The sequence below is a fragment of the Protopterus annectens genome, chromosome 2.part1 (assembly GCF_019279795.1).
Source record: "Protopterus annectens isolate FY-2018-M chromosome 2.part1, PAN1.0, whole genome shotgun sequence".
NCBI classification, from domain to species: Eukaryota; Metazoa; Chordata; order Ceratodontiformes; family Protopteridae; genus Protopterus; species Protopterus annectens.
In genome coordinates this window covers 829,829,522-829,852,199 of record NC_056729.1, presented here as the reverse complement: position 1 = coordinate 829,852,199, position 22,678 = coordinate 829,829,522, and positions in this window count along the sequence as shown.

The window sequence follows — 22,678 nt, the reverse complement described above, 5'->3', positions numbered from 1 at the left end:
TTGGGTATGTGGGCCTCACTACCATGAATGTGTGTGTCCTATGGACACATATTTGGCCCACCACATGTCCTGCAGTGGGATTTGTCACCTTGTCTAATACTGTCTACTTTGTTGACAGCAGTATTTGTTATGGATTTCATGCTGCCCATATAGGTGTCTACTATCTGCTGCCATCCCAGTCAGCCACCCAATTCCCTTGCATGCTTACATTCATACCATAAATACAAGTAGCAGAACATACTACTCCATTCAGCAATTGATAGGGAGAGTGACTTACCTTGTGGCTGTGCCAGTAATGAGGATGATGCTAGGTGGGCTGACTATGTCGGATGTACATAGTACACTTCCTATACATGGAAAAGCACAGGTAGTGTCGTGTTTGGCATCCATTTTACAGTATTTGTGAGTCAGAGAGAGGTGTCATTCCTTGAGTTCCTACTGTGTCAGTGTATGTGCTATGCGTTGCCTCTTTGCCAAAGCCTGGGCATACTGGGCATGGCTCCTTCTGCCTACAGGGCCAGGCTCAGGTTGTTCCTCCTCTGAGTCACGTTGTGCCTGTGCTGGCCATGGCAATGGTGGGGAGGGGCTGTGTGGCCCTGGCCCATGCTGTTCCTACTGCAGCTGTTTCTGCAGGATCATATTGTATAGCATGGCACATGCAATGAAAATGTGTGTACATGTAGCTGGAGAGTACTGCAAGGCTCCATTGGATATGTCCAGGCACTGGAACCGTGACTTGAGCATCCCAAACACACACTCTATTATGACTCTTGTTTGTGCGTGTGCCTCATTATGGAGTTCTTGTTTGGGTGTGTGTGCATTTCTGATGGGTGTCATCAGCCATGGCTTCAGTGTGTAACCAGCATCCTCCACTAGGTGGCCATATGGGATGCCCCAATGGCAAATCTCTGGTATAGTTGTGTCATATTCCAGATGTGGGGGTTGTGATAGCTTCCAGGGCTGCCAGCACATACATTCATTGTACTGCCCTGGGCATCACACATGACCTGGAGTTGATAGAGGGTAAGCCCTTGCAGTTTATGTAGACTCCACCCCACTCACCAGGTTGTGCTTTGATGTGTATGTGCATGTAGTCTATAGCACCTACTACCTCAGGGTATTCTGCTATTTGGTGGAAGAGGCGCATATTGCTGGGCAATGCCTCATGGGTTTTTTGGAAATATATGTGCTCACCGGCATGTGCTGACATGGCATCCAAGAACTGGTGGAGTAACCTGAATGCTGATGCCTGTGAGATCCCCATGATATCCCCAGTTGGTCTTTGGAAGGTACCTGTGGCTAGTATTCTTAAGCCTACACATACCATGGTATCCACTGGGATGGGTTCCCCTCTGTTGGTTCTGCGTGTGATGCGTGGCTGGCACAGCTCAACAATTTGCTGTAGGAGGTCCCTTTCCACCCTGTAGCCCTCCACTATCTCCAGCACATGTAGCCCCTGGTATGTTACCTTGGGTCTGTACACTCTTCTCCTCCTCCTCACTGTGGGTTGGTCATCAGCATTCTCATCCTCACCACCCTCAGCCACTTCCACATAATGATTTATGAGAGTGACAGCAGCCCTTATCATTTTAATGGCTTTGTTAGTAAAATGTCCCTGTTTGTGTACACCGGTGGTGTAGAGTTTGTGGGATAAAGCAGTGTGAAAGGTGATTGCATAGTTTATAGTAGTGTGCTGGGCTGGGCTGCTGCCTGTATAATTGGCTGATTCTGATACATTTCACCTTCCAGCTATGCTAGTTCTCCTTGATTACCTTCCTACTGCTGTTTTCCCTTCCCATTGACTTCCTGTTTAAGCCCCAAGGCACCCAATGCAAACCCAGTGCTCAAATGTGAATGGAGCTGCTATTTCCTGGTGTTTTTTTTTTTTTTTTTTTTGTTTCGTTTAAAACCTGGTGCATGGTGCACACACCTGTTTAGGCAATGTAAATATTGCTAGGCAGCTTCAGACACACCCACTTCCTTAGCTGTGTTAGTTAAGGGCAAGCACGGTCCACTGTGCTCCAATAACCTTACAGCAGTCATGACACTCCCCCTCATATAGCTCTTAGGCTTAGACCATGGTGTTATTGCACCTACACGGTTGGGTGCAAGCTAGCACTGAGGGGAAATCCGTAATTCATATCATTCCCCTCATTTGCATAGAACTGACTGCTAATGCATGGTTACAAAACTGACACTCAGCCTTCCCCCTTAGCAACTACTATTCCATGATCTTGTTGTGTTATGCATGCCATTGATTATTATGGAAAAATGATGATTTTGGATTTAAAAGCTTATTTCTAGCTTTTTTTCTTATTTTCAGGCCGATCCCATTTGTGCACAGCTGCCCTACATTTAAATGTCCGAAATCGGCCAAAAAAAAGGTATTTTTTTTTTTTTTTATAATTTTGAAACTGTTTTTCATGCCTATGGCCATATATTTGCCCATAGGTATGCCTAAGGCTTATAATACATGCTTTTTTTATGAGCTGTCATGCCTCCATTTTGTAGTTTGCAGAAATGAATTCAGCTACTGGCTGAATACATTTCTGCAGTCTACACTATTCCTGCACGGATGCCTGCCTGCTTCCTGGGTTGCTAATTCACCTCATTTGCACGTTTTTCATCAGCAAATGAGGTAATTAGCATACAGAGGCTGTGTCCATGCAGGAATAGTGCAGGAGCACTTGTGCATGTCCCAGGAGCTCATACCTGGATCGCCCGTCAGCCATATTGCCTGCAGCAGCTCTTGCACTATTCCTGCACACTGTGCAGAGCTTGCTGAATCCTGGGGTATATCTTCAGCCTCAGTGTAGGTAACATTGCTCACAATCAACTCAGCACATACATACATTGTACTTTTGTAATTAAAAACATAACTAAAAAATGCCTTCTGATTGTCTTTGACTTTTACCTCAAACTTGTCTTTGGTGGATTTTCTTAAGCTCCTGAGTTGTTTGTTTATTTCACTAACAAGTGCTCTAACATTCTGGGAATTACTCTTATTATCTGTGGTCAAAATGCTTTCCCTTTTAATATAAAGCTTGTTGATATTATGGTTCCGACATATGGGTTTGATTCTGAGGTTTGCCCTGGATATTTTCCTATGGGGTAGAGCAGCATCTATGCAGATGTTTACATGTTGGTATAGCATGTTCATGTATATATATTTAATATGTTTCATAGCTAACACAACTTATTTTGGTGTATTATAATTCCTGTCACAGTACGAGTCAGGGAAAAGACATACTACAGTCATCACAATCTGCATACTGCATCATGTGGATAGCAATCAAGACAGTAACTGGGATACCAGTGATAGCTTCTGAACTGTCCCAGGATTCCCAGAGTCTGAGGTGCATAACACTGAACAGGCAGAAGTAAGAAAGTGTGAACAATAATACATATATCAGAAAGTGCAGTGACCTCAGTGACACAAGAAAGTGAGGAATGCTGCTTTACACTTAACCTTAGATGTTATTATATGTTACACTACAGCTTACTACACTAATCATAATGCAAGTAGGACATTACATACAGAAAACAGCAATGTCTCTTTAGTACATACATCCCTGCAAAGTGATCACCAGATTGTCTGGATTGCATGATGTCATTTCTTTATTAATGTGTCTGGTGTGTAAAACAATTTTTGCATCAGGGATTTACCCACATCATCATAATCATAGCACATGATGGAAACACAACAGATGGGCAGGTATATTTCCACATGAGCCTCCATAACAGCATGAGAAATGACATGTGCAGCACACATTGTGAAGATATGACTCCCTGAAGGACCTATCTCACATGGTAATGTGTCCGGGTCACCAGCAGGTATGCTGACTATTGGAAGCTCCCTATTACATTAAACACAGCTCCTGTAGTCCTTGACAGAGAAGTATATACTGGCATGCAGATTGGAGTTTAATGTTATAGTTGCAGTGTGTTATCTTTCCATATCTTCATAGTGTATGCTATAGACTACCTGAAAATGGCATTCTTAGGAGTCTGTATGAACTTGTCAACATAGTTGTGATGATATTTTTCAGTAAGACAGACCAATGCATAAACAATAGCAATAAATCACATGGTTATAGGCTATTAATGGATACCATCTATGTCCTCTGGTATCACATAAGGTTCTTAACTTATTGTTATGACAAGGCTTGTATAGGCCCTAGGGCCGATAGCCTAGTACCAACATATGAACCTATGAACCTATGAACTCATTACATACAAGTGATGCCTCCAAGTGCATCAGCAGTTAACTCCTACTCATGCCTCTAGGCACCAAATATTGCTTGTTCATATTTGCATCACTAATTCCAAAACCATGCTATGTACATGGTTTTAAACAATTTCATTTTACACAATGGCAAACTCAACTGCAATAATATTTGAACTCTGTCTAGTGCAGTTAAATAGATATTAACTGCTCTTTTTATATTCATTTATATAGATATAATTTTCACATTTTTCTAAATATCTCAACAACCATGTAACATAAACAGAACTCCTTAGCCCCATATAAAAGCTCTCAGCTAGATGAATAAAATGTTGCTGACAGTATGTGTGTAAGTTGAGTGGTTGCTGAGATATTGTAAGTTGTTTACAAAATATGACAAATGTAATAGTTACCGTGTTTACTGTGATTTGCAAAATTCAGTTTAAGACCTAGAGCCTAAAGAATACTTTCACTATAAAATAGTCTGCTCTGAAGAGTTTGCCATTTATACTTCTTTCATAACCCCTATGGTACCAGTGATATGAATATTTGTTTGAAATGTGAGGACATAATTTGATTCTGTCAAAAGGCTTAGGCTCTTCTCATTGGAAGTTACAGTGCAAACTTCCTGAGCTCTTTTGGAGTAAATGAGTTAAACGTAATGCTCTCTGTAAGCAAAACTCCATTATTTTAAGAGACTTTAACTATCCATAAATAAACTGGAGACCCTGTACTTCAGATGTAGGATACAGTGGACCAGATTGTTAACAAACCCATTAGAAGGCATAATACAATGGACCCAGTCCTTAGACATACTGCGTCTTAATGTACTATTCCACTGGTACCTCCTTCCTTGGATAAATTGATCATAAACTTATGAAATTCAATGATTTTAAATAAAAAAATCTCTTCAGATTCTATGAAAATGTTTTAAAATTCCTGTTTTCCAGAATAACAACAGTTATTGCCATAGCAGGCAGTTTTGCAAAGGAGCTCTTTGGCCATTTAAATAAATGTATAGAACTGACAGTACCTACCAGATTAAACTATAATTGGAAGTTTAAAAGCAAACTGGCCTGAAGTCCACCGAAACAAATCAAAGGAAACAGACCTTAAAGTATTCAGAAGATCAAATGACCCTCAATTCAAGGTAACAACAGAAAATTAACTAAACTCATGAAAAATACCATTAAGACCTATGAAGTTAGGTTATCTGAAGCTGAGGGCAACTATAAATCCTGCCCACAGTGCTCTGAACTTATTCAGAATGGTACCGACTGCTTTGACCTGGTAGACACTGCCAACACACCAGCAAAGAAAGTCAGTGCTGGCTTCACTCCTGGAAATAACTATCCAAAGTGCACTTATCACAGAAGCTCTCAGACCCCCATCAACACTAAATATTGTGTACTTAAACTGGTCTCCAAGACTAAAAATACTGCACCCACGTAATTAGAAAACATACATGGCTATTTACTAAACAGTACTAAACAAGTGGTGATGCCACTCTATCAAAGCAGGCCCACCACTTACCACAGAGATTACAGGCCCATCAACCTAACATACCTTTCATACAAAGCTGTTCAGCATATTATAACTGACCTGATTAACTATGACATTAAAAATCTTATTAGGCTAGGCCCAAAAATGTTTGACTTTGTCAAGGGTAGAGCCTGTCTAACAAATCTGGTTAACTTCTTTAAAAGAGTAATGCACACTGTTGATACTGGTCATGCTGTCTGCATAACATACCTTGGCCTGGTCAAGGTCTTATACCACACCCATGCTAGTATACTTAGTAAGCTCAATGTATTACAAATTAATTCTTGTTTGGTAAGATGGATAGCAAACTGGCTAAAGGTCAGAAAACACATGGCCTGAGTAGCAGATGCCTCATCCAAGAGTATGAAGGCAACCAATGGTGTCCCACAAGACACTGTGCTGGGACCTATTTTGTTTGGCACGTACATCTCTGATCTCCAGGAGGAGGGAAGACCAAATACAAGAAAAATCAGGTATGTTCTAAAAAACACAAACCCACCTGATTTTCCCTGCATTTCTGCACAGTCTTGGTAGACTGTTGTAGCTCTGAACTATTTGGATTTTCAGAGAATGTCAACATTTTTGCCTCATACTAAAAGATAAAAAAAATAATAATATTCTTTTGTCTTAGTTCTTTCTATTGAAAAGCAATAATGCACTGTGCAACATAAGCCCCATGGAAGAACAGGGAAACAATGCGGAGGAACACTACAATCCCATTATGCAGAGGCACTATTTGAGGAAGATAAGCAATTTCTTTCTTAAATTATGTCATTGTAAAATATTGTCATTGTATAATATCAATAGCCTACAACTGGATGTGGCTAATGTTGGATTTTCCCATGCTTGCCTTTGTTTGATCACAAGGTCTTCACCATTCAGACCAGCTATTATAGAATGCTTTCATAGTAATGTGATCCATCCGTAATTGAATAAATACTTTCTCTCCTTTTCCATTCCTTTAATTTTCATTTATTCTTTTTATAGCCGTTCCTATTTTATTGTACTCTCTAGCATGATATACTTCCAACTATATTACCGGATGAGCTGAAAAAAACTGTTATAATAGTGTCCTCTTCCATTATACATATCCCTTCTGATACTATAAAGTAATCAATTTTATATTTTAAAGTTCCCTTTCTGTATTATTTATTCTGTATAACCAGTTTTTCCTAAATATTATAATTTCCATAATCTTTGCATCTTTTCCTCTGTTGTTTTTGATGCCCCCAGATCACAATTAAAATCTCCTGTAATTATAAAATCCATATTTACAACAATATGATCTAATATACCCTGAAATAAATTCTTCCTTTCTTGGTGATTTACCTAGCAGTGTGTAAAACCTGCAGTGAATTTTATGTAGGTAAAATGGATAAAAGACTGAAAGAAAGGGTAAGAGAACATCTGAATGATGTAAGAAATACTATGATTAGGAATGCATTAGCTAAACATGTAGTAGACACATCCCCAGAGGATGTATTTAGGTTTCATGTTATAGATATGGTGCAGCAAAGTCTCAGGGGAGGTGATATTAGAAATGAACAGAGTGTTTAGAAAGCAAATGGATTATTAGATTAAGAGCAGATACAGGGTCAGGACTTAAAAATAAAGTACCATTGAAACCAATGTTGAAAGCACATCCTCTTTTTAAATAAGAAGGGAGTTTTAATAGACTCCCTTTCAACCCCCCCCCCACCTTTTATACACATTCACTTGTTTATATATGTTTACTATTAGCACTGCATATATTTACAATTTTATCTCTTTAGGAGTTTTACTAGAATGTCATGTGATTTTTTTCATTTTGTTATTTAATGGGCAATGAAGTAGATAGTTTTTATGCATCTGATGAAGCAGTTGTAATACTGCAAAAGTGCTTATGCCTTTGCTGTGTCTGTTTCCCGAATAAATTGTTGCTGGTTTTATGATAGCCCGGTGTTGCTTCATCTTACTAATGCTTGTTGGATTTATTTTTTGGTTCGAGAAGCATTTATTCAGCACACACTGGTATTATTGGACTTTTGCATTTATTTGTTTGTACTGGTGTGCTGGAGGCATGGCTGAAGGAGGTTTGACTACAATTGAACTGGATTATGTACCTAGAAGTGAAAAGATGTCTGACCTGCACTCTAAAGAGAAGTTAAGAATGTTTTTGCAAAAGACTGTAAACCCCCTTAAACATATGACCTTGGAACAAACAGTATGTGAAAATGATGTTGATGTCTTAGCATGTCGCAGCAGTCTGTCTAAAGTAGAGAACTTAATGTATAAACTAAAATGGGTGCAAAATCAAAGGTTCCATTTAGTAATCTGTTTGGGCCTTAATATTTTACCCAGAGGATTGTGAGTGCTGAAAATGCCAGCACATAGTCATACACAACCAGAACTGTTGAGTCAATAGCAGAAACTCAATTTGGACCTCAGTTACAACTATATGAGGCTATTAATAGATTTTGCAATTAAAGAAGAAAAAGACTTGTGTAGTGAAATAGAAAGAGGAGTCCATGCATTATATGATAGCTTTTTGGGGGATATGGTTGATAGAATGTTTCAAGGTGTATTTGATGCTTTGAACTTCTATGAACAGAAACTGCTATGTGTAAAAGGGAAAAAAATGATTAGAGACTCCAATGACTTTAAAAAGGGGCAGGTTTTTGCCTGGTTGAGAGCTGAGGGTTCCAGGGGAAGCATTAAGTAATCAAAAAGAACAAAAACAGGCCACACCTAATGTTAACGCAGTAACAGGAGCTACTGAAGTGATTTATGCATGTAATGTTACTGCAGCAACAGGAGCTACTGAAGTGATTTTTGCATGTGAAGAAATCTCCACTTTTGTCACAAGTCTCCAGGATGCACTCTCTAGTAGTATACAACTAGGAGCAAGAAGGAACACTTTAACTGTTATGGCAGAGGTGGTATACTTAGTAAGCCCAATGTATTACAAATTAATTCTTGTTTGGTAAGATGGATAGCAAACTGGCTAAAGGTCAGAATACACATGTCCTGAGTAGCAGATGCCTCATCCAAGAGTATGAAGGCAACCAATGGTTTCCCACAAGACACTGTGCTGGGACCTATTTTGTTTGGCACGTACATCTCTGATCTCCAGGAGGAGGGAAGACCAAATACAAGAAAAATCAGGTATGTTCTAAAAAACACAAACCCACCTGATTTTCCCTGCATTTCTGCACAGTCTTGGTAGACTGTTGTAGCTCTGAACTATTTGGATTTTCAGAGAATGTCAACATTTTTGCCTCATACTAAAAGATAAAAAAAATAATAATATTCTTTTGTCTTAGCTGTTTCTATTGAAAAGCAGTAATGCACTGTGCAACATAAGCCCCATGGAAGAACAGGGAAACAATGCGGAGGAACACTACAATCCCATTATGCAGAGGCACTATTTGAGGAAGATAAGCAATTTCTTTCTTAAATTATGTCATTGTAAAATATTGTCATTGTATAATATCAATAGCCTACAACTGGATGTGGCTAATGTTGGATTTTCCCATGCTTGCCTTTGTTTGATCACAAGGTCTTCACCATTCAGACCAGCTATTATAGAATGCTTTCATAGTAATGTGATCCATCCGTAATTGAATAAATACTTTCTCTCCTTTTCCATTCCTTTAATTTTCATTTATTCTTTTTATAGCCGTTCCTATTTTATTGTACTCTCTAGCATGATATACTTCCAACTATATTACCAGATGAGCTGAAAAAAACTGTTATAATAGTGTCCTCTTCCATTATACATATCCCTTCTGATACTATAAATTAATCAATTTTATATTTTAAAGTTCCCTTTCTGTATTATTTATTCTGTATAACCAGTTTTTCCTAAATATTATAATTTCCATAATATTTGCATCTTTTCCTCTGTTGTTTTTGATGCCCCCAGATCACAATTAAAATCTCTTGTAATTATAAAATCCATATTTACAACTATATGATCTAATATACCCTGAAATAAATTCTTCCTTTCTTGGTGATTTACCTAGCAGTGTGTAAAACCTGCAGTGAATTTTATGTAGGTAAAATGGATAAAAGACTGAAAGAAAGGGTAAGAGAACATCTGAATGATATAAGAAATACTATGGTTAAGAATGCATTAGCTAAACATGTAGTAAACACATCCCCAGAGGATGTATTTAGGTTTCATGTTATAGATATGGTGCAGCAAAGTCTCAGGGGAGGTGATATTAGAAATGAACAGAGTGTTTAGAAAGCAAATGGATTATTAGATTAAGAGCAGATACAGGGTCAGGGCTTAAAAATAAAGTACCATTGAAACCAATGTTGAAAGCACATCCTCTTTTTAAATAAGAAGGGAGTTTTAATAGACTCCCTTTCAACCCCCCCAACTTTTATACACATTCACTTGTTTATATATGTTTACTATTAGCACTGCATATATTTACAATTTTATCTCTTTAGGAGTTTTACTAGGATGTCATGTGATTTTTTTCATTTTGTTATTTAATGGGCAATGAAGTAGATAGTTTTTATGCATCTGATGAAGCAGTTGTAATACTGCAGAAGTGCTTATGCCTTTGCCTGTGTCTGTTTCCCAAATAAATTGTTGCTGGTTTTATGATAGCCTGGTGTTGCTTCATCTTACTAATGCTTGTTGGATTTATTTTTTGGTTCGAGAAGCATTTATTCAGCACGCACTGGTATTATTGGACTTTTGCATTTATTTGTTTGTACTGGTGTGCTGGAGGCATGGCTGAAGGAGGTTTGACTACAATTGAACTGGATTATGTACCTAGAGGTGAAAAGATGTCTGACCTGCCCTCTAAAGAGAAGTTAAGAATGTTTTTGCAAAAGACTGTAAACCCCCTTAAACATATGTCCTTGGAACAAACAGTATGTGAGAATGATGTTGATGTCTTAGCACGTTGCAGCAGTCTGTCTAAAGTAGAGAACTTAATGTATAAACTAAAATGGGTGCAAAATCAAAGGTTCCATTTAGTAATCTGTTTGGGCCTTAATATTTTACCCAGAGGATTGTGAGTGCTGAAAATGCCAGCACATAGTCATACACAACCAGAACTGTTGAGTCAATAGCAGAAACTCAATTTGGACCTCAGTTACAACTATATGAGGCTATTAATAGATTTTGCAATTAAAGAAGAAAAAGACTTGTGTAGTGAAATAGAAAGAGGACTCCATGCATTATATGATAGCTTTTCGGGGGACATGGTTGATAGAATGTTTCAAGGTGTATTTGATGCTTTGAACTTCTATGAACAGAAACTGCTATGTGTAAAAGTGAAAAAAAATGATTAGAGACTCCAATGACTTTAAAAAGGTGCAGGTTTTTGCCTGGTTGAGAGCTGAGGGTTCCAGTGGAAGCATTAAGTAATCAAAAAGAATAAAAACAGGCCACACCTAATGTTAACGCAGTAACAGGAGCTACTGAAGTGATTTATGCATGTAATGTTACTGCAGCAACAGGAGCTACTGAAGTGATTTTTGCATGTGAAGAAATCTCCACTTTTGTCACAAGTCTCCAGGATGTACTCTCTAGTAGTATACAACTAGGAGCAAGAAGGAACACTTTAACTGTTATGGCAGAGGTGCCTTCCTCTGCTAATGAACTTATGGGTGAAGGAAAATCAAGTGAGAATTCAGAACTAAATTTTCCTCTGCCAACAGACGGCAGAGAAGAGGTCGCGTTCTACAAGCAGGAGCAGATACAAATAGAAATTGCCTCAAAAGGTAACAGACTGTTCCAGTATAAAACATTTTGGAAAATGACCATACATAATTTGTCAAGTAAAGTTTTGTTACTAGATGAATGTAATGTTCTACAAAAGGGTTTAACATTTGTACCAAGTAAAGGGGATGATATTACAAAAGTTATCACTAACTTGAAAATGTTTAAATGAAATTTAATGTTGAAACTGAATTTTCATGACAATAATGATTCTTCTAGTAGTACATTTTCTCACTTTAGAAGACCAAGTATGTATATGCCTGTACTATACCCTCTTGTAGAAGCATTTGAAAAGTTATGTGTTATTAATGTTTACAAACACTGTGAAAGTAAGAAAAGTAAGTTTAGGAATATGTCTTTTAATGAGAGACAGGCCATGTTGAAGTTAATGAGAGATGATAACATAGTAATTCATCCTGTAGATAAGGCAAGACCCATAGTGTTAATGGATTCTGACTGGTACAAAGATAGGATGAAATAGATGTTAAACAATATTAAATTTTATAGAAAGGTTAGAATATCTGACATATTAAAGATGGTTGATGCATTGAAAACTGAGCTGAGGAATATGGTAAGAAATAAAATGTTGGATCAAGGGTTAGTTGACTATTTTTATATGGAACATCCTAAAATACCAGTTATACAGGGTCTCCCAAAAGTACACAAGAATCCTACTAGTCCACAGATGAGGTCCATAGTGCCAGGACAAAATGTTGAACTGAAGCAATGTCTATTTTTGTGGAGAAAAAATTAAGACCATTTATTAACTGCAATACTCACATCTTGCAGGCCTCTAGACAATTTTTATGTGATTTATATGATTTTACTAAGGCTATTTTTAAAAAAGGTAAATGGTATTTGGTTACACTCAATGTACAGTCCTTATTCACTGTAATACCAAATACTATATGTATAGAGTGGGTTAAAACATTTTTTTACACAAAAAGAACTGTTTCTCGACTGAGAAGGTTGAAATGCTATGTGATTTGGTTAAGATGATTTTATATAATAATGTCTTCCTTTTTGATAAGGATTACTACCTGCAGATAGATGGCGTAGCTATGGGCACATCATGTGCCAATAGCTATGCCAATCTCATCATGCTAGTATGGGAGATTGAACATGTATTAGGTAGTATGTTAGGCAAACGTAATTTTCTACAGAAAATTTGTGGATGACCTGTTTTTCATATGGGAAGGCACTACTAAGGAATTGTCAGATTTTTATAATTATATTAATACAAGCACAAGCTTTGTAAAGCTTGTGATGACCTGTTCAGATCGGGAGGTTAGTTTTCAGGATGTGTTAGTGAAGGTAAAGAAAGATGGGGCAATGGATATCATGGCATATAGAAAACCCTGTTACAAGAACACTTACTTGCATCAAAGTAGTATGTACCCACGCTTTATTTTTAATAATGTGATGAAGGGGTAAGCTATAAGAACATTACGATTTAATGCTAGTGAGGAAAAATTTAAGAAAGAACTGTGTGACGTAGAAGAAAGGTTTGTAGCAAGGGGGTATGATAAAAAGGAAGTATATGATACTTTAGTTGAAGTAATACAGAGAAGAGGGAATGAAGGAAGGCCTTATTTTTCCACAGATCCACCTGCATGTGTGAATAAGTAAATGAGCTTAGGTGCAGATACCAGTAACATATTCTAAAGGTGTTGTTGACATTATTAAAAAATGTTGGGAAGTCATGACTCCAACTACAGAATTGAAAGCTATAATATGTAAATGTCCCAGCATAGTGTATAAGAAACATAAATCTTCAGATTAGCTGCCATGTTACCCTAAGTGTCTTATGGGGTATGATAGCAAGAAACAACAACATACTTCTTATAAAAATATAAATAATACCAGACCATGTTATAAGTGCAGTTTTTGCAGTTATATAGATCAAGCAGGTGAATTTTTCCACTCAGACCAGAACAAAGTCTATAAATGTTCAGTGGAGACAACTTGTAACAGCAGTCATGTGGTTTACCTAGCAGTGTGTAAAACCTGCAGTAAATTTTATGTAGGTAAAATAGACAGAATACTGAAAGAAAGGGTAAGAGAACATCTGAATGATATAAGAAATACTATGGTCAGGAATGCATTAGCTAAACATGTAGTAGACACATCCCCAGAGCATGTGTTTAGGTTTCAAGTTATAGATATGGTGCAGCAAAGTCTCAGGAGAGGTGATATTGGAAATGAAACAGTGTTTAGAAAGCAAATGAATTATTAGATTAAGAGCAGATACAGGGTCAGGACTTAATGATAAAGTACCATTGAAACCAATGTTGAAACACGTCCTCTTTTTAAATAAGAAGGGAGTTTTAATTGACTCTCTTTCAATCCCCACCTTTTATACACATTCACCTTTTTATACATGTTTACTATTAGCACTGCATATATTTAAAATGTTATCTCTTTAAGAATTTCACTAGGATATCATGTGATTTTTTTCATTTTGTTATTTAATGGGCATTGCATTAAATAGTTTTTATGCATCTGATGAAGCAGATGTAATACTGCAAAAATGCTTATTCCTTTGTCTGTGCCTGTTTCCTGAATAAACTGTTGCTGATTTTATGATAGCCCGGTGTTGCTTAATCTTACTTCTGCTTGTTGGATTACATAGTCTACTACCTCATATCTGTTGAACTCCTTGGCACCTTTTGCTTTATATTCTTGCCACAAACTTTTTTCTGGAAATGTCCATATTTTGCTTTTCTTTTTGTCCCCTCTTCTGCAGCCATAACTGTTTCTGCATAGGTTTTCTTTAATTGAGCACTGTCTTCTTTCAGTGCCATATTTGCATCCTCCTGATCTATTTTTCCATAATGTCACCTCACAATACTTCATGTTCTGGCTCACTCTGTTTGATCAGATCCTTTAATAAATAATCCTACAACACTCCCAATTGGAGGGTTGTAACTATCCATCCCTTTCTAATGGACTCTTCCATTTTACCAAATAACTGTTTCTGAAATAACATCTTCAAATCTTCAACAACATCCACCATGACTTTCCCTGAGCTGGCATTCACTTCCACTCCTTCTGGTGAGTTCTTCATCTCATGCACCATCTCCCAGCTGTCACTGGTGCACAGATACTCTCATTTAGCACTTCTGTGAGTGCCAGTGGCAAGTAGGGGGAGTTCTGCAGTGCCTTGGCCCAATTTTCTCTAATTTAAAGAAACCTAAAACACATAAGAGAAATGTGAAAATAGGATAAATTATCAGCTCGGGACTTCCCTGAAAGAGGCTGCTAGCCTAGTGGGATTATCCCCATCAACAAAGGATAAATAAATAAAATTAAGCACAGAACAGAAATTCCAGGCAGGATGAGAATATGGTTGAATATACTAGTGGTATACATTAAAGGATCTGGATGTTGGGTCTGTGCTCATTGATTTAAAAACAACTTTTGATATAATTAAGTAGTCATTTACATAATAGCTGTAGGAAGCAATGAAGTTTCCCAAGAATGTATTTCAATGCCAATTACTGTATGATAATCCTAAAGCAATTTGTCTTATATAATAGCCTTAACAAAGGGCAAAAGGCAGGGATACCCTCTTTATTATTATTGCTTGTTGTAGGCAGAGAGTTTTTATCCAGTATTTGACTACATTGGTACCACATCTGGGAAGACTGATGGGTTATGGTGATCCATTGATCTCCACATTGGTGATATGTAACCCTGTATTGTTGCTATCCCACCCAGAATGTAACACTGTTACAGCACTGGCTTCTATCAAAAATGTTGGAGCACAGTTTAGGGCTATTAATACATAATTAAATATATGTAAAACACACATTTTCCTTTTTGAAAATAGCTAGGATTGTGTTGGAGAATCTGTGGGGTGGATTAAAAGGAAAATATGCTATTAACTCATTCAAATGTGGGGATAACAATGACAGTTGACCCAGCCTTGATCTAAAAAGTGGACAATAAGCTAGTCTATGAAAGTCTGAGGGATAACATACAGGGGCAGAAAAAGAAGAAATTGCCATTTTTCAAGTGGTCAAATAATCAAAATGTTCATGTTCCCCAAAGTCATTTTCTTGTTGAGATATCTCCCACATTTTCCAGAGCTGAAGTACCTAAATACATTTCCAAAAGTTAGCATGTGATTTCTTATGGGATAGACCTTGTTTAAGTGTACAGAGAACACAGTTATTCTTATCTATAAAATATGGAGGAGTTGGTCTTCCAGATTTCAAAAGGTATTATGAAGCAGTGCTAGATATCAATATCTTAGAGCAAGATTTCACCCCAGAGTGCTATGTGTGTAGCTAGAAAGTACTATGCTGAAAAAAGTATGGGGTAGCAACCTATGATTGCATGATACAAAGGTGTGGGGCCCAGAGGGGTGGGAGAGATGCATAGAAATTAAGGTAAAGAATTGGAAAGAAGGGGGTTATGGAGGGAATCTACTGAAGATGAATGTGTGGGACAGCAACATTTTTTTGATTTAATTATTTATTTATTTTACATTTGTTGACTAATATAAAACTTATTCTCTTATTGTTCACTAATATAAAACTTATTCTCAAGCCCAAAAAAACAAACTCATCCTCTTAAGCCCCAGTAGATCTCTGCCACTAAATAATGACTTTACTATAACAGCTAAAGACAAGACACAAATCACCCCAACAACAAACACAAAACTATTAGGCATGGAAATCGATAGTAATCTAAAATTTGACATACACATAGCCCAAACAATTAAAAAAGTTAACAAAAAGCTTGGCCTCCTATACAGAAACCATCAGTTCATCATAAAACCTACCAAAGCCACCTTAGCAAGGACTCACCTCTTATCCTTTCTCCTTTATGCCTCCCCTATCTTACCTAACCTTTGCCACACTGAACTAAGCCAACTGGAATACTGCTACAATAAGATTGCCAAGTTTGCTACAGACACCACTCACAGATCCCATCACTGTTTAGCCCTCAACCAATAGCCTCGCAGATCAATTTAGTGCCAACTTCACCCCCCCTCTCACCCCCTAAAAGGTCCATCTCAATACCAAAAGATTGTCAAATTCTGGTAATCATGGCCACACAGGTAGAAACCGCACACTCCAAAGCTAAGAATACAGCATCCATGGGACCACATGACATCCAAGGCTGTGTACTACATGGACTACAAAATGAACTGGCACCTCACCTAAGTGTCATGTTTAATCATAGCCTCACCTCAGGCTTCATGCCCACTGAGTGTCGCACAGCTACAGTTATCCCACACCACAAGGGGGGATCCACCTTGGATCCCGGGAACTACCATCCCATCAGTCTGACAAGCCTGATCTGCAAGGGCATGGAATTCATTATCATGGAACTTATAAACAAAGACATTGGCAACCTTCAAACACTGGAACCCACCCAGTTTGGGTTTGTGAAGGACCAATTTTGTCTCCTGAATCTGATTAACTTCTTTGAATCAGTCTCCAGAGCTGTGGACGAGGGTAAGGTGGTCCACACAGCCTATCTGGACCTCGACACAGCCTTCAACACTATCCCCCACTCTGCAATCATAGATAAACTTACTAAGCTGGGCATAAATTCCTGTGTCACTCGATGGGTTGCCATCTGGCTTACTGACAGAACCCAGATTGTAAAAGTAGCCGACTCAAAATCCAGCTCCAGACAAGTGACAAGTGGAGTACCTCAGGGTTCAGTCCTGGGACCACTCTTGCTGGGCATCTACTTCTCTGAAGTACAGGCCAACACTAAGGGACTCTGGCTAACAAAGTTCGCAGATGACTGCAAACTGGGAGCCATTATTGAACCCCAAATGATGTAGATATTCTACAAAAGGGCCTTACAGAAACAGATGCCTGGTGCAGAGCCATGGGCTCAAGCTTAATGCCAAGAAATGTATAGTTATCCCCTTTGAAAAAAACATGTACCCATGAATTACCACATAGGTGGCAGTACACTAAACATCAAAAGTGTGATGAGAGACTTAGGGATACAGGTGGACAGTGGTCTCACTTTCAATAACAACATCACCATAGCAGTCAGGAACTCCTTCTATGTGGCACACCTCATCACTAAGGGCTTTTCATCCAGAAAAAAGGAGGTCATTGTCCCACTGTACTCATCCCTCATTAGACCCATTATAGAGTATAATGCTCTGTTTGGTATGTACCTCACAAGACATCTGCAACAGCTTGAAAGGCCAGAGAAATACCTCACTAAAAGAATCACAGGCCTAAAGCAGATGCCATATGCTGACCATCTAAAAAAAACTCCAGCTATACTCTGTGGCATATTGTCTACTCAGAGGTGATCTCTGCTTAACATACAAGGTCATGTCAAACTCTGAGCTGTTGGACATGCTCCACTTAAAGACTTCCCAATCCCTCAGAGCCACACGCTCCAGGGATGTAAACCTTATCATCACAATGAACAAAACATGCTGGAGGGATAGGTTCCTGACCCAGAGACTCCTCATACTCTGGAATAGACTGCCCATACATGTCAAGCAGAGTGCCTCCTTGGCCCTCTTCAAAAGGAACCTTGATGATTGGACGGGAAATAGGAAATTCACCCCAGGGATCATGTCAGTTGCCCTGCTAGACAGGGGTCCAGAGAAGTAAATATTGTCAGAAGAAATATCCATGGAATTGTTATGGCTAGGCTTGTATAGGCCCTAGGGCCAATAGCCTAGTACCAACCTATGAACCTATGAACCAGCTCAACTGGCTTGAGTTTCCCCAACTACTACTACTCAACCAACTAACAATAGCTTACAAGCTCTACTCCTTTCCCAACAAAACCCCTGCACTCCAGGATCTAATTCACCCCTAAACCTCCACTAGAACCCTAAGATCAAGTTTTCAAAACCACATAAATGTCATCAAACATATGAATGAGGCTGGTAAATCTCTCTTTGCCTGCTCTATTGCCAGAACCTGGAATTCACTTCCAACCCACTTAACTGCCACTACCTCTACTTCCCAATTAAAAAAAAAACTTCTTAAAACCCACTACACCAATAACTGGCTCTGCTCATGTTACTCCCCAGGTTAGTTAATACCATTGCACTGTTGCTAGGATTCAGCTATGTATCAGAAGGTTCTCCCCAAGTCCAACTTGTAAAAACAACAAAGTGAGAATTAGATTACTACCACATATGTTACACAATGTGAACCTTTATGATCTATACTCTAATTTATTCTTAACATACATGGCTTTGTTTTCTTCTTTATGACTAATTCTTTCCCCCTTTAAACTGCAGTAGGGCTGGGAGCCTTCTCCCAAGACCTACCTATCCTCATATGTAATGTATTTATAATGTGTTATTTTTTTTCTTTTGTAAGCATGTTTTGTACTATGTTTCCATATTCGAGACTGTTTTTAGCTACTTTTTCTGTATTAATGTTTGGAGCTTTTCTCCCCGGGCCTCCGCTGAAAATAGACATGTGTCCAGTCGGACTTTCCTGGTCAACAAATGTAAAATAAAATAATAAAAAATACAGTTCAAGGATGCATAGCAGGTTTGCTGAATACTTAATAAAATTCATAATGACCATATTTGTCATGGTATCAAGAAATTATCTATCATTTGGAAGATTTACAGTGTGGGACTAAATATATGTTTCGTTTATGTAAGGAAAAAAGCAATATGTATGACAAATGCATGGATATGTTAGCAGAGAATTGGCAGAATATGTTGCATGCCTCAGTTGAGAGTGTGGTATAACATGATGCTCTCCAACCACCAAAAATATCTCAGTAATGTTACAATTTACAATGTTTAAGCTAATCCATGCTTGGCAACATTCTCAATTAACTCTATTTAAATGGGGGTAATCCACTGCATTGATATGTTGACAATGCCAAGCCACAGAAGCAGATTATATGCATATTATTTATGGCTAGCCATCTGCTAGAAATATGTGGGATATAGTCATTGAGGCTATGTATTGGTCATCATAGGTTTCTGGATTATATGATAACCCCATCCCCACCACAATGTATGACAGATTAGGATACATTTATTTAGTCAAGGGTGATTTGTATGTCTTTGCTAAGCTTTAAGTTGTGAGTGTGGAAATCACCTGCCTGATGAGGCTGATCCAGTGTGTTTAATCAGTCCTCAGACACATGAAATGGACCCACAGGGGTGGGGAAAGAAAAATAAATTTTAATATGGTACAACATTTACTTTATTTATTTTATTTTACATTTGTTAACCGGGCTGGTCTGACTGGATATATTTCCATTTTCAGCAGAGGCCCAGGGAGAAAAGCTCCACAGTACAATTCAAAAGTTTATAATGTACAAATATAAGAGAAAAAAAATGATGATAAAAATAAATGAGAGAACAGTAGTTGCAAAGTCATACTATTTAAGCAAACGCAATATTCAAAAAGAATTACTTACACAAATATAAAGAACATTTTAGTTAAAAATAATTAGAGAGCCTTAGCTAAAGAGAAGTATGCTAATTATGAAACACAAAACATGAAAGGAATAAGACACTCTTGCATTAAGATATGTGAAGTTGTTTACACTATGTTCATAGTTTAATTCATCTCCTATTTGAAACAATAATTTAAGACAGTCACCACTACCCAGGGGTAAGTAGTGTTAAAAGGTGAGGGGAGGCAGTATAGAGAAAATGGCAAAAGAGAAAGCAATTAATCAGGGTAAGAGCATGGGCATAACCAGTGTGTTTTAAGATGTTGCTTCAGCCTTTGTTTAAAGAGCGGGAAGGAGGGAAGTGCAGTTAGATCTGATGGCAACAGGTTCCAATATTTTCCAGCAGTATTAGAAAACAAGGAGTCACCTGCCAAGTTATTAGACTTGCTAATGCTAGCCAGTAGTTTAGTGGAAGAGTGTAAGGAATTGAGGTTTGTATAGGGGGATAATAAGGTTAGAGTGTACCGGTGTGTTGTTAGGTTGGTAGAATATCCTATGAACAATGGTAAGTTGGGAACGTATCAAAATGTTTTTTAGTTCAAGCCAGTCTAGCTGCTGTAGGTTCAGACAGTGGTCAGTTCTAAATGGTTTCCCAGTGGCAAACCTGGCAATATTGTTATAGGAGTTAACTAGTTTGGCAAGATTATTTCTTTTAGGTTAGTATATATGGGGGAAGCATAAAGAAGAGTGGAGATTAGATGGGAGTGGGCAATTGTAATTCTGACTGTTGGTGTTAAGAAGGGTTTTATTCTATATAGGGAGCCCAATTTTCTATTTACGGTTTTTATTGTGTTATTTATATGATTATCAAATGTTAGCTTGTTGTCAATTAAGACTCCTAATAGTTTGATGGTAGAGTCGGGGGTTATAATGGTGCCACTATTTGATTTGATAGAGAAATTGATCAGGGGAGACTTACTGTTAGGTGTGAAGAGTAAGATCTTGTTTTTTTGGCATTAAAAACACTTATACAAAGGAGAAAGAAAAATGAATCAATACAAAAATAGCAGCACCAAAAATATTTGAAGAGAAATGCAGATAAAGGCGTCTACATATGGAAAATTTTACAATATAAAACTATAGGAAAACAAGGAGGATTACTAATGGAGAAAAAAAAAACTGAGGTTGTGGATTACCTGCAAAATGAAGGATTTAGTGTAAAAAATCTAACTCTGATAACACCACAGCAGGATAGAAAAATAAATTCCCAAATTAAGGAGAAAACAGTGGAGCAGGAAACATTTGATCAGTAACCATATGAAGATATGTTGGAGCCTTCAGCAGGAAACCAGTATGTAAGTTCAGCTGGAGTTGCACAGCAAGGGAAGGAACAGAAAACTGAGGCAACTCTGATACAGTCAGGGTTGTGGAGTGATAGGTCAGTGAGTTCCCATATGAAAGAGCAATGGATGACACAGGATGAAACTGAAGAGAATATGGCACAGGATGATGCTCTGGAACTTTCTGTAGCCTGCCCACAGGAAATGGAAAACAAAGAATGTGCCCACAGTTTAGAAGAAAATGATCGAAGGGAAGAGTTGCTTGATTTAATAGAAATGGATAAACATATTAAGATCGATGAAAAAAAAAACAGACTACGGAAATCAGTCAATAAGGCCCAAAATGTTAGAAATTTGATAAAATAAATGAACACAGTAATCAGGGCTGTTTATAGAAACTCATGCACTATAACAGAAGTAGATAGGTTATATTACTGTGCAGCTAAATTAATAACAGATAACATTTTACCACAAAAACACAGAGCAGTTTGGGAAAGGAAGGGAAGAAATCAAATGCCATCATGGAAGTGTCGAATAGAGAAAACTATAAAGCAACTAAGACAAGAAGTATCACTGTTGAAAGAGTACAGAAGAGGAAACCAATCAACAAAAATACTCAGAAAGATAGACACAATAATAGCAATGCACCGTATCAGAACAGATCAGGATCTGTAGTATACTATTGCAAATAAGAAACTAAAGATATCAGCTCAGGCAGAAAAACTTAGAAGATATGCAGATAAATATAAAGGAAAAGTACAAAATAAGCAATTTTTTTGTTGACCCCAAAAAGTTTTATAGAGAATGGGGAAACATGGCAAATGGAATTAAAACACCACCAAAAAAAGAAGAAATATACACATTTTGGAGAAATGTCTATGAAGATTCTGTGGAACATAACAAAGATGCTGAATGGATAGAAGAAGTAAAAGAGAGGGTAAAAGTTTAAATGTATAGGATATGAAATGGGATGAAGTAATGGCCAGAGAAATTTAAAGAAAATTAAAAAAAGCTTGTAACTGGAAAAGCCCACACCCAGATGCATTCCCTACCTTCTGATTAAAAGTATTAACATCTTTACATGAAAATTTAGCTGAGTAAGAACTATTTATATGAGCACCCTAAACAGACACCAACATGGTTAACAATAGGAAAAACAATACTCCCCCTAAAGAGTGAACCTGCAAGCTAGTCTAAAAACTATGGACCAATAACTTGCCTTCCGATGTTGTATAACCTATACACTGGAATTGAGGCTGATAGAGTTTATAGTCATTTAGAAGAAAACTCAACCATGGCAATAGAACAAAAGGGTAACAAAAGAAAGTCATATAGAACCAAGGATCATTTGATGTTAAATAAAATCATAATGGAGAACTGTAAAAAGAGGAAGTATTTAAGTATGGCATGAATAAACAATAAAAAGGCATTTGACAACATTCCACATTTGTGGATAAAAGAGTACTTACAAAT